This window comes from Rana temporaria, chromosome 8 (genome assembly GCF_905171775.1).
Source record: "Rana temporaria chromosome 8, aRanTem1.1, whole genome shotgun sequence".
NCBI classification, from domain to species: domain Eukaryota; kingdom Metazoa; phylum Chordata; class Amphibia; order Anura; family Ranidae; genus Rana; species Rana temporaria.
Genome location: NC_053496.1, coordinates 127,371,635 through 127,385,265, shown reverse-complemented (window position 1 = coordinate 127,385,265; position 13,631 = coordinate 127,371,635). Strand labels below are relative to the sequence as shown.

General features: G+C 42.0%; 1 non-coding gene across 1 annotated transcript; it reads left to right on the top strand.

Annotated features, from left to right (window-relative positions):
* The first annotated feature begins 1,512 nt into the window (after nucleotides 1-1,512).
* LOC120912607 lies at nucleotides 1,513-1,619 on the top strand. The gene has a single exon (XR_005743140.1). It is a non-coding gene; the product is annotated as a U6 spliceosomal RNA (small nuclear RNA).
* Nucleotides 1,620-13,631: the final 12,012 nt, after the last annotated feature.

Here is a 13,631-nt window from a genome sequence, read left to right as displayed (position 1 = left end):
ATTGAAGCCAAGTTTCAGCAATACCGATTACATCATAGCTCTCCTCATGCACCAGAGCTTCCAACTCACCTGTTTTGCTTGGCAGACTTCTGGCATTGGTGAACAAACACTTAAATGTATTGTTACATTTTTCTCTAGTGTTTTTCATATAATTTATAGTAGTACAAATGGCACTATTATTTCCAATGGCTGTTTGCAACATGGGAACTAATGGTGGCGCTCCCATTTATTAGCCATTCAAATATGCAAATTAGGGAAATACGGCGATTCACGAACGTACGTGCGCCCAACACAGGCTATGCGAGGTGCCCGTAAGTTGTACGTCCGGCGTAAAGTTATTCCCCATAAAGGAGGCGCAACCCAGCAGCAGACATGCAAAGGTCTGCACCAGGGAATACAAGCCGTCGTATTTTACATTGGACGTGTGTCTGGCTGGACGTAGGTTACGTTCACGCCGTACGCAGTGTTCCGGCGTAGTTTAGGCAGTTGTTCCGACGTGGTTGTGAGCAGGTGCAGGGGGATGCGTCCACGTCACGTGATACGTATCTGTCTGGCACTCGACCCATCATTTGCATGGGGTCACGCCTCATTTGCATGGGTCACACCCACCTCCACTTACGCCGGTTTACGCCTTAGAAACCCACGCCACGCTGGCGCAGCGTTGAGAGCACTGGCTTGCTGAATTCCATGCTTACCTCTCTGCGCTGCGTTGGCGTAGCGTACAGTGGTTATTCTACGGCGGCGCAATGTGCGCCGTGCTCTCTGTGAATCTGGGCCATTGTCTTTGACATATTGACTGTCTCTGTATACTGCTAATAACACAGTTGTTTAATAAAGTTCTCTCATTTGTAAAACTTTTTGAAAACCATTTATCATTTTCTTTCCACTTCACAATTATGTGCCACTTTGTGTTGGTCTATCACATAAAATCCCAATAAAATATATTTACGTTTTTTGTAACATGATAAAATTTGGAAAATTTCAAGGTGTATAAATAATTTTTCAGGGCACTGTAGAGGAACATTGTTTACTGATTTAAAATTTTTAACTGAGAAATATCCTGTTTATCATATATGCAAAGAGTGACACCTGTATAATGTTGCCTTTCAGATCTTTCAGTGCTTTTACTCCCCTAAAATTTTCAAATACCTTTTGTTAAATGGGAAATTTGAAATACATTTAATAAAACTTTGACTTTACATACACGTTAATAATTTCAACATTCATTGGTTACCTCAACAAATACTGTACGTATAGTTGACATATTAGGCCTTTAGGATGCTCTATTTCAATAAATTTCCTGCTTATATATATATATATATATATATATATATATATATATATATATATATATATATATTTTTTTTTTTTTTTTTTAGAACAAAATCCATTTCCCTCTTAACAGGTTTATTTTAAATCACTTTATTAAAATAATTATTTGTTAATTATTTTTTTCTACAAAATAATGCACAGCGGAAGATGGCAGGCCTGTTTGTAAAGATTGCTCATGTGGTCCTCGCTTCGGCAGGACATATACTAAAATTGGAACGATACAGAGAAGATTAGCATGGCCCCTGCGCAAGGATGACACGCAAATTCGTGAAGCGTTCCATATTTTTTAATGTTAAATTTAATACTGCTATTAACACTAAGCACTCACTACCCATAGATCTGACTGCGGGAGAATTTTGTTTTGTTTTGTTGATTTTATTCCTTACATAGGTATTCATTTATTTTAGTTTTCTTTGTTCAACTAGCATCTGTTTACTGAATATACTTTTTACGGATTGGGGTATCAATGTTATAAGTATTTTCACCACGAACAGGAGCTTATCTCCGAACAAGAGGCAATACGTCTACTGCCTGTGCCCCCTGAAGTGACCAATGAGAGGGATCGCGAGGGGGGGACAGGTTGCACTGTTCATGTCCCAGGCCTCACAACGGCACCTTGTATTATTGTTTGTATATGAATCAACTGGAGATGCTCTTCATGTACCCATTGCCTTTCTTATTTTTTGGATGCATGTATGTTTTGAAAAACTTTTTCAATAAAAATTCTTGGAATTAAAGAATGCTCATGTGATTACCATGATTGCCTGTCAAGGCGATCATGGGGTAATTTTTAAGGTCATTGGTGCATGTAGGGCAAAAAATAGTATCCCCTACAACATTAGAAAACTAATAAGGATATACCGTATTTGACGGCGTATAAGACGACTGGGCGTGTAAGCCGACCCCCTATTTTTACAGGAAAAATGTTGGTTTTGGGATATACTCGCCATATAAGACTACCCCCTTCCTACTAGTCTTTCTGGAAGCTAAGGGGTAGCCAGAACAACCGCTGACAGGAACAACTGCTGACAGAAACAGGCTTTTTTCAGATCTCACTGTGCCATTACATTACATGCCTCCACTGTGCCATTACATGCCTCACTGTGCCATTACATTACATGCCTCCACTGTGCCATTACATTACATGCCTCCACTGTGCCATCACATTACATGCCTCCACTGTGCCATCACATGCCCCCACTGTGCCATCACATGCCTCCACTGTGCCACCACATGCCTCCACTGTGCCGGAAAAGACGATCTCCCTACCATACTTTCTTTTCAGATTTTGGCTTCCAGGCTGCTGGCATCCATGATTCAAAAGTCGCGCCTCCTCCTCAGACTGTTCCGTGATAGGCGGAACACTAATTTTCCCAGAAGGGCCTCTGTTCAGTGTTCCGCCTATCACGGATGTCCTCTCGTCCGAGGATGAGAAGGCATCCGTGATTGGCAGAACACTGAACAGAGGCCCTGCTGGGAAAATGAGTGTTCCGCCAATCGCGGAACAGTCTGAGGAGGAGGCGTGGCTTTTAAATTATGGATGCCCGCAGCCTGACGGAGACAGGTACCGGCGTATAAGACGACCCCCGACTTTGGATGCATTTTTTTGCATCCAAAAGGTCGTCCTATATGCCGAAAAATATGGTAGCTATATACGCAGGATTCCTGTTTGGAAGAACCACTATTACTCTGCAAACCAAAACGGAAAAGGTAATAGGTCAGCTGACCACTTTTCAGTTCACTGGAGTTTTGACTTGTACAAATCAATTTGTTCATCTATACTATAATGTCCCAAGCACAGTTGGCTACACGCCCATCATACTCTATAGGGCAGATCCACAAAGATCTGCCCCGGTGCAGCGTATCAGAGATACGCTACGCCGCCGTAACTTACTTGGGTTATCTTTGAATCCTCAAAGATTTCGCACTGTAAGTTACGGCGGCGTAGTCTATCTCTGGCGGCGGAATTCAAATCGGCGATTAGGGGGCGTGTTTCATTTAAATGTAGCGCGTTCCACGCGCCGAATGAACTGTGCATGCGCCGTCCCTAAATTTTCCGCCGTGCATTGCGCTAAATGACGTCGCTAGGACGCCATTTTTTTAACTTAGACGTGACTTACGTACATTCCGATTCACGGACGACTTACGCAAACAAAAAAAAAAAATTCAAATTGAACGCGGGAACGACGGCCATACTTAACATGGCAAGTCTAACTATACGCGACAAAATACCAGCTTTAACTATGCGCCGACTAGAGATGACGTAAAGGAATGCGCCGGCTGCTCGTACGTTCGTGGATCGTTGGAAATAGCTAATTTGCATACCCGACGTGGAAAACGACGTGAACGCCACCCAGCGGACGCCGAAGTATTGCATCTTAGATCCGAAGGCGTACGAAGACGTACACCTGTCGGATCTAACCCAGATGCTGTTGTATCTTGGTTTGAGGATTCAAACCAAAGATACGACGCGGGTAATTTGAAAGTACGCCGGCGTATCAGTAGATACACCGGCGTACTCGCTCTGTGGATCTGCCCCACAGGCTTATTTAACAGAAAGGTCATCTAAATTTGAACTCAAGACAGATTTAAAAGACACAAATGAAGTTCTGCATTCATAAAAACAATATTGAATGTGTTAGAAATTCTGTATATAGCCCTACAGAACAGACAGACAGACGGTGCACAGTCCACATGGGCTTTGCTTCTTAACTGCAGCCAGGAAACTTAAAAAGACTTGTGGCCAGATTCAGAGAGTGTTAAGTCGGTGTAAGTCTCCTACGCCGTCGTATCTTAGGGTGCAATATTTAGGCTGGCCGCTAGGTGGCGGTTCCGTTGAGTTCAGCGTAGAATATGTAAATGCCTAGATACGCCGATTCACAAACGTACGTGCGCCCGTCGCAGTAAAGATACGCCGTTTACGTAAGGCATTTTAAAGTTATTCCAACAAATAGCTGGCCTAGTCAATGTTAAGTATGGCCGTCGTTCCCGTGTCGAAATTTGAAATGTTTACGTCGTTTGCGTAAGTCGTCCGTGAATGGGGCTGGACGTAATTTACGTTCACGTCTAAACCAATACGTCCTTGCGGCGTACTTTGGAGCAATGCACACTGGGATATGTACATGGACGGCGCATGCGCCGTTCGTAAAAAACTTCAATCATGTCGGGTCACCAATCATTACCATAAAACACGCCCCCCAGCCTCATTTGAATTAGGCGCGCTTACGCCGGCCCCATTTACGCTACGCCGCCGTAAGTTAGGAGGCAAGTGCTTTGTGAATACAGTACTTGCCTCTCTGACTTAAGGCGGCGTAGCGTAAATACGATACGCTACGCCGCCTTAAAGATGCGGCGGTCTTTCTGAATCCAGCTAATAGAGTTTAACCATAGATGCAGGGGAAGATCTGAAATGAGGGGAAGCTCTGCTGATTTTATCATCCAATCATGTGCCAGATAAAATGCTGTTTTTTTTTTCCTTGCATGTCCCCCTCAGATCTACAGTAACTGCACTTGTAGTGTAAACACAGAGCTCCACGTCCTGTCAGGGAGAGGAAACAGATACTGTGTCCCTTGTACATAGGGACACAGCATCGGTCACCTCCCCCAGTCAGTCCCCTCCCCCCACAGTGAGAATCACTCCCAGGTCACACATTTAACCCCTTCCTCGCCCCCTTGTGTTAACCCCTTCCCTGCCAGTCACATTTGAATGAATGAATGAATGAAAAACTTATAAAGCGCGGCGCATGCGAACCGAATCGCCTCTGGGCGCTAGTTGTTCGTGTCTCATGTCATCAAAAGAGCAGAGTTTTGATTCGTCTTCTGAAAGTCAGGTGGTTTTCCTCCAACCGAATGCTGGTTGGTAAAGCGTTCCATAGTCTAGGACCCTGAAAAGCAAACCTTCTTTCTCCTTTGGACTTGTATTTGGTTTTTGGTACCCTGACCAGATTTTGGTCGGTGGATCGCAGAACGCGATTCGAATTGTGAGGTTCTATCTTGTCGCAAAGATATTGCGGAGCCTTCCCATGGATGCACTTATGTGTCAGGCAGAGTGCTTTAAATGCAATTCTGTCTTTTACTGGCAGCCAGTGAAGGGTTCTCAACGAAGGTGAGATTGATTCCCATTTTTTTTTCCCAGTCACAAGTCTGGCGGCCGTATTCTGTACGACTTGCAGACGAGAGATTTGGTACTTTGGGAGTCCGAGGTAAAGGGCATTTGCATAGTCCAGTCTGGAATTCACGATTGTTCCCACCACGACTGCTACGTCTTCTTTGGGGATAAATGGAATAAGTCTGCGTAGTAGGCGCAACAGATGGTGCGCTCCGCTGACTACTGACCCTATTTGTGCGTCCATTGTCATGAAGGTGTCGAAGATGACCCCGAGACTTTTGACTTTGGAGCTAGGGGTGATGATTTGGCCCAGAATGGGCGGGGGTGTCCAGGTTGTTGCCAGTTGACTCTTTCGGCTGGCGTGAAACATAAGGAGTTCTGTTTTTGAACTGTTGAGTTTAAGATAACTCTTAGTCATCCAGTTTTCTATCAAAGAGAGACATTTCTCTAAACTGAGATGATGATCCTTTTTGTTGCAGATGCGAAAATACAGTTGCGTATCGTCTGCATAAGAGTGATAGAGTAGTTCTTGGCTACTGATAATATCAAAGAGAGGGCGAAGATAGATGTTGAAAAGCACCGGTGACAGGGGGGATCCTTGGGGGACTCCACATGACACCGTGCGCTTTTCCGACGTGAAACAACCCAATTTAACTGTTTGTGATCGGTTTTCAAGAAAGGAAGAAAACCATGGTAAATCACCTTCTGCGACTTCTGCTACCTTGGCTAGTCGCATCAGTAACAGTTTGTGGTCTACCGTGTCAAAGGCTGCGCTTAGGTCCAGCAGAACCAGGAGACAAGATTCTCCTTCGTCTGCGGCCTCGAGGGCATCGTCCCATATTTTGAGTAAGGCCGTTTCTGTCCCGTGTCCGGGACGGAAGCCTGATTGTAATGGATCCAGTAGATTGTGGGTATCTAGATGCTGTTGCAGCTGTTGTACCACTACTTTCTCCATTATCTTGGAGAGAACATTAAGGCCTGTTATGGGACGGCGGTGAGTTGGGTCCTTGGGATCCAGGTTAGGTTTTTTCAAGATGGGCTGGATTGTGCCCTCTTTCAACAGGGATGGCACTGTGCCTTCCTTAAATGACTGGTTTATAAGCTGTGTGATGGGTGGTGCCAGGATGTCGGCACATTCCTTCAGCAGTTTGGTGGGGATGATATCATTGGGCGATGTGCTGTTCCGCAAAGCACCAATGATATTTTTTGTGGTATCGATGGAGATCGGTTCCAGAGTGAACTTTGTTGATTGTAGAGCGTTTCTGTGGGTGTTTTGTGGTTGATTGACGGTGGGGTTGAGGGGGGTATTGTTTTGCATGATGCTTTCCCGGATTCTTTCAATTTTGTTGATGAAGAAATCCGATAGTTCATTGCAGAACTCTTGGGTGTCTGAGTTGGGGACTTCAAGACATCCTGGGTTCATGGTCTGGGTGACCATCTTGAAGAGTTCGCGGGGGCGGTTTAGGGCGCTGTTAATCGCCAAAGAAAAATGATGTTTCTTGGCTTTGAAGATTTCTTTATGATATCGTGTTGTTATTGCCTTGTAGATGATGAGGTTATCCTCTGCAGGACTTCTTTTCCAGGCGGCTTCCGCCCTTCTGCGCTCTTGCTTCAGAAGCGACAGCTGGTTGTTGAACCAGCCGGACTTTCTTTTTCGAATGCAGGCTTTGCGTTTCGGTGCTACTAAATCGGCTGACTGTAGCAGGGCTGCGTTTATGGCGTCCAGTGTATCTGCGGCTGTTTGATGTGGATGGATTGTTTTGATTCTGTTTCCCAAGGTAGATTTGAAGAGTTCCGAATGGAGCTTCTTCTGAGATCTAGCCCAGTGTATTGTCACCGGCAATACATAAAGTGATCAATGCATTTGTATAGCACTGTTTGCTGTATTAATGTGAATGGTCCTAAAAATGTGTCAAAAGTGTCCGATGTTTCCGCCGCAATATCGCAGTCCTGCCAAAATTCGCAGATCGCCGCATTACTAGTAAAAAAATAAAATAAAATAAAAATGTCAGAATTCTATCCCCTATTTTGTTGCCACTATAACTTTTGCGCAAACCAATCACTATACGCTTATTGCGATTTTTTTTTTTTTTTTTTACCAAAAATATGTAGACTATGTATCGGCCTAAACTGAGAAAAAAAATAGTTTTTTAAAAAAAAAAATGGGATATTTCTTATAGCAAAAAGTAAAAAATATTGTGTTTTTTTTTCAAAATTGTCGCTCTTTTTTTGCTTATAGCGCAAAAAATAAAAACCGCAGAGGTGATAAAATACCACCAAAAGAAAGCTCTATTTGTGAGAAAAAAAGGACACAAACTTTGTTTGGGACCCACGTCGCACGACCGCGCAATTTTAATTTAAAGCGACGCAGTGCTGAAAACTGAAATTTCCCCTGGGCAGGAAGGGGGTATATGTGCCCAGTAAGCAAGTGGTTAAATGACTTTGTTTTTTGCACACAAAACATTCATGTGTTTCTTGTTGCATGTTACTGTATTTATTCCTATTTTACGTCTTTAATCATTTCTCACCCGGCCTATAGCAGATTGATGGGCGGGAGGTGGTTCTGTTATCCTGACTGAGCATCATATGACGTCTTGCAGGATAACATGCTGTCACATGCCCGCGTGGGCGCACAGAGCAGCGATCACGAGTTTGACGTGTCAGTCTGACACGCCGCATCTATGATCATGGTAAGGAGCCTCTGACAATGGCTTCTTACCACATGATCAGCTCTGACCAATCACAGCTGTTCATCGCGTGAACCAGGAAGTGCCGGTAAACGGCATTCCTCGGTTCACGCAGACAGGGAGAGCCGATCGACGGCTCTCTCTGTCAGAGGGGGGGTTTGTGCTGATAATCAGCACATTGATTTTCCTCACAGCCCCCATCAGATGTGCCAATCAGTGCCCAACAGCTGTCAGCAGTGCCCCCTCAATAAAGTTTCTCAGTGCCCACCACAGTGCCAATCAGTGCCCAGCAGTAAAACCTGTCAGGACCTCATCAATAGTGCTGCCCATCAGTGCTGTCTATTAGTTTCCATCAGTGCCATCTGTCAGTGCCAATTAGTGGCACATATCAATGCCAATCAGTTCCATCTATCAGTGCCCATCATTGCCGCTGGTCAGTGCCCATCAGCGCTGCTTGTCAGTGCCCATCAGTGTCACCTATCAGTTCCCATCAGTGCCGCCTATCAGTACCCATCAGTGCTGCCTATCAGTTCCCATCAGTGCTGCATATCAGTGCCGCCTATCAGTGCCTATCAATGCTGCATATCAGTGCTGTCTATCAGTGCCATCAATTTGAAAAATTACAGTGCCTTCTCATCAGTGCCACCATATCGGTGCCAACTCATCAGTTCCCATCAGTGCCCACCAGGGAAGGAGACAATTTTTTTATGACAGAAACTAAGAAAAACATTGTTTTTTTTTTGTTAAATGTTGGTCGTTTTTAGTTTGTTTAGCAAAAAATAAAAACCCCAGAGGTGATCAAATATGACCAAAAGAAAGCTCTATTTGTGGGAAGAAAATTATACAAATTTAGATTGGGTACAGTGTTATGCCTGAGGCCATGACCTGTTAGAAATTCTGTGTATAGCCCTACAGAACAGACACATAGGGGGTTATTTATGAAAGGCAAATCCACTTTGCATCGCAAGTGCACATGGAAGTGCAGTTCTGTAGATCTGAGGGGATGATCTGAAATGAAAAGAAGCTCTGCTGATTTTATTATCCAATCATGTGCAAGCTAAAATGCTGTTTTTTGTTTTCCTGGCATGTCCCCCTCAGATCTACAGCGAGTGCACTTTCAAGTGCACTTGTAGTGCAAAGTGGATTTGCCTTTGGTAAATAACCCCCATAGTGTGCAGTCCACATGGGCTTTGCTGCTTAACTGCAGACATGAAACAGGAAACTTTATTATACAGATTAAAGATGTCAAATTTAACCATGGATGCAGTCACAAATGTATAAACACTGCCATCTACTGGTTGAAGAATATATCTGTAGTTGTGCAAAAATACATAAACAATGTATTCCAAAAGAATGTATTTTTTGCAGTGAGTAAATGTACCTAATTTTCAGTGTCTACAATACAGCAACTCCCAAAAAGGGGGGAAGTGGGGGGCGGTGCAGCACAGGTTGCCAATCAGGAATGTCGCTTGCAAATGCAATGACAATGAATGTTTGGAACTCAACTTTGATTAATATGAATTTTAAATTGTGGAAGGAATCAATAGCACCCAAAAGCCAAATGTGGTAATGTAATCTTAATGTAAAGAGTGTCTATTGAGAACATCGAATCCAGAAACCAAGCAGTGCAAGGCAAATAATCTAATAAATAATTGTAGAACTCCCTGGCAATATAAAATTAGCTTTTTATTTTCTTTTGGGATAGTATTTCAGAATATCACAACATTTTTAAATAAAACTAAAAGTATTTACTCAATGCCAAAGTTATCATCAGGAGAACTGAATTACATAAAAAGGTTTACAGTTAATATCTGTTTTAGATGAGTGTCCAATCACAAGAGATTTAAGAAGGCAATTTGTCATTTTCTAAAGCAGCTATTTGTCAGAGTATCATATATCAAAGCTGACGGCTACTGAAAGTACAGGATAAGAAGTAAATTATGTTTTATCACTAAAACTCCAGCCCCTATGGTAAGGGATAGTCAGACTATATAAGTTTTCTTAGGAAAACTCCTTTTCTTTAATAGTATGTATATATATATATATATATATATATATATATATATATATATATATATATATATATATATATATATATATATACATTGTTCTGCTTCGCGTTATTGAACTGTTGTATAACACTAGTCAGACAGCTTAACAATAATTCAGAAGTCAAGAAACGTGAGACATCAGATCTGTATGTATTATTTTTTCTGAATAACTTTGTAAAACTACAACATAAGCATAAACAAAACATATGTGTCAATACATTAAACATTACACAGCAGCCTCAGTTCATCAGTAAGAGTACTTACAGACAATACCATCACTAGTCCAGGAATGTTTTAAGAGCTTCTCATACATGAGTCTGTTAGATCCAGGAGTAGGCATGAAATGGAGGAAATACAGTTCCGGGTTAAAGGTTGCTGCTTCTAACTTTCCAACTTCCTGTAAGCTTTTATATATAGGTGAATAAAGGCCAAGAAGTAATACATGTTTTTCTTAAAAACTTAACATTTACAAAATGTAAATTATTTCACAATGCATAGCTTTGAAGGCATAAACTGTCAAGGTTCATTGTATTTATGATCATAACAGCATAGAAGGCTGTAATCAATCACCTAAACTAGAACCTTCCAAAAACCATAAACAGGCTTAGAAGTCAGCACTTTGGTTGTGGCCTCTGCAGCACCACTAATTGTTCTTCAATGTGATAGTCTTTCTAGCCAATAGTGAAGCATAAGAGGTGAGAGGGAGTGGATCTAAGCACCCACTTCAAAATTGAATATAGTATTATTAAAATTAATTTCTCAAGGTTTAGTTCAGGTTGGCTACAGTATTTTTTTTTTTGCACTTATTACTGTTTTCCTGATACAAATGTATCATTCTACAGCAAGGTCATTGACATTCGTTTTCAAAGCTATTAAATATGTGACATACTATTGCATTAAAACTGGTCGCTCTAGCACTCTGTAGGCTAGGCACTAGATAAACACCACTGTGTATTAAACCCAAACATCTTCGAATGCTGATGTATTCATACTTTAGACATTTTTTGGACATGGTTGCAAAGACAATAAATCACTGCTCTATGCACTGTTGTCCTTTACAGAGAGAAAAGTATAATCAAGATCATAAGCTCAGTTCTGGGAACAGGGGACACTGCAGTTCTTAAAGTGCTAAATTGCCCATTTGGTTTCAGGATGATTAGTGCAGTCTATGGAAAGCAAGTCACAGAAACCCATTAAATTAGGATTGCAAACCACTGAACTTATACTGCACGAAGCTACCTTATATGTCTGACACTGGAAGCTGCAGGTTGTCACAACCATGGTCATTTTAAAGAATAACCTATAGCACTGCTTGTTACTGTATTCAACACTTCTGCACTGTCTGAGCAGTTAAGTGTGTCCACACTCAACTGCTCAGATGGCCAACTCATAACTCTGTGGCACCGACTCAAACACTTGCCACATCCATACTACACAGTATGTCGTACCTCTTCTGAAGAACCCCCCTAGCCATTTGCTGCTTAAGCTTGATTTCTGCACACAGGGAAGACCACCTCACACCCTACTAGTCATGTCAAGGAGAACCTTTCATTCTTTTAAACAAGACCCCATTATCACACTCAACGTATCTCACACATTACCCAGTTATGGCAGGTGTTAGATAACTCTCATACATTAATATGAAATATCATAAGATCAGACAGACATAAAATCAAAATATAGAAATTAGGTCAGTAACTGGTACTACAAGGGTAATAGCAACAAATATACAATCTTATTATGCACAAGCTTCGTTTACAGGTACAGTGTTGAGTTGTATATCCCATGTAGTATTCCGGAGGTTAATGGAGGGCTTGCTTTGAGCAAGCCCTCCATTAACCTCCGGAATACTACATGGGATATACAACTCAACACTGTACCTGTAACTGTGCTTTGTTAACGAAGCTTGTGCATAATAAGATTGTATATTTGTTGCTATTACCCTTGTAGTACCAGTTACTGACCTAATTTCTATATTTTGATTTTATGTCTGTCTGATCTTATGATATTTCATATTAATAAATTTCTAGTTTTCCATACAAATTGTACTGTGTGCCCTCAAAGCCCAATTCAATAGTTTCTCGCTTAAATTCTCGTAATATCGGGGCGTTGGCACATCATTTATAGGTGCATTCGCAGTATCACCCTGCGACATATGCACGTTAAAATAGGCCCATCTTTTTGCTTGACAAAAAAAGGTCCCTGTACAAGTCCCCTTAATATTAGAGAAGCCACAAAAACACAATAATATCACTGTAATTTTGTAGGAATGTTACCACTGTTTCAATTAGCTTTTCTTATTTAGATAACTGACAGAAGAAACGACAGCACTGAGAGTTTCTAAGTGAATTATTGCTTTCCATGTTTTACCAGCCCTTCAGGAAAGAACAGAATTAAACTGTTGTAAAACAATAATGACTTGCAAAGCAATACACATTGGTTTTCAGTAAGCATAAATTGAACCAGCATATTCACTAAGCACCCATTCTTCAACTGATATGTAAATCAATTAGGGTTACCTACTACGATAGCTTTGAGTTGCAAATTTACAGTAAATTCAAAGTAATCAAATAGCAATAAATTTGGATCTTCTGTCTGCTAGCTAGTCAGTATAAATGGTATAAATGGTGGCAGCTATACGGACATTTTGCAGCTTTGAGTGTGGTAAAAACAATAGGAAATGCATAGGAATCAGCTGCAACTTGGCCCTAAAGTTTTAATTAGAAATTTAAAGGAAAAAAATGAATAGCCCAGTTAATAAAAAAATTGTTAAATGAGGGTTAGCATCATTCAATCCAATTCTCTCATGGACATATTCCACTGGCCTGGGCTCAGAGAAATGCCGCGTACACACGATCGTTTTTCGGGTTGTAAAAAATGAAATTTTTAATGGTCTAGAAAAAACTTTTTTTCAACCCGATCGTTAAAATGGCCTTGCCTACACACGATCGTGAAAAAATAAATGCTCTAGCAAAGCGTGGTGACGTACAACATGTACAACGGCACTATAAAGGGGAAGTTCCATGCGGATGGCACCACCCTTGGGGCTACTTTTGCTGATTTTGTGTTACCGCGTGTTAGTAAAAGTTTGGTTGCGGGTACATTCTCGTCGCCGAGATCGTGCTGTGCTTGGTGCTGGGATTTCTGCTTTATCCCGCCTCCGGTCCATGAATAGGGTGAGGAGGAGTTTGTGGGCCAAGAATTGGTTGCTCCAGCAGCACCAATTCTGTCATATGCCTCTGCTGCGGGAGATCCAGGAGAATAACCCTGATGACTTCAGGAATTTTCTGAGGATGTCTGACCCCGTTTTTCAGCAGCTCTTGGCTTTGGTGTCTCCCAATATCACCAGGCAGGACACCGTTATGCAGGAAGCCATCACTGCTGAGCAGAGGCTAGTTGCTACGTTGCGCTACCTGGCAACAGGGAGAAGCTTGCAGGACCTCAAGTTCTCGA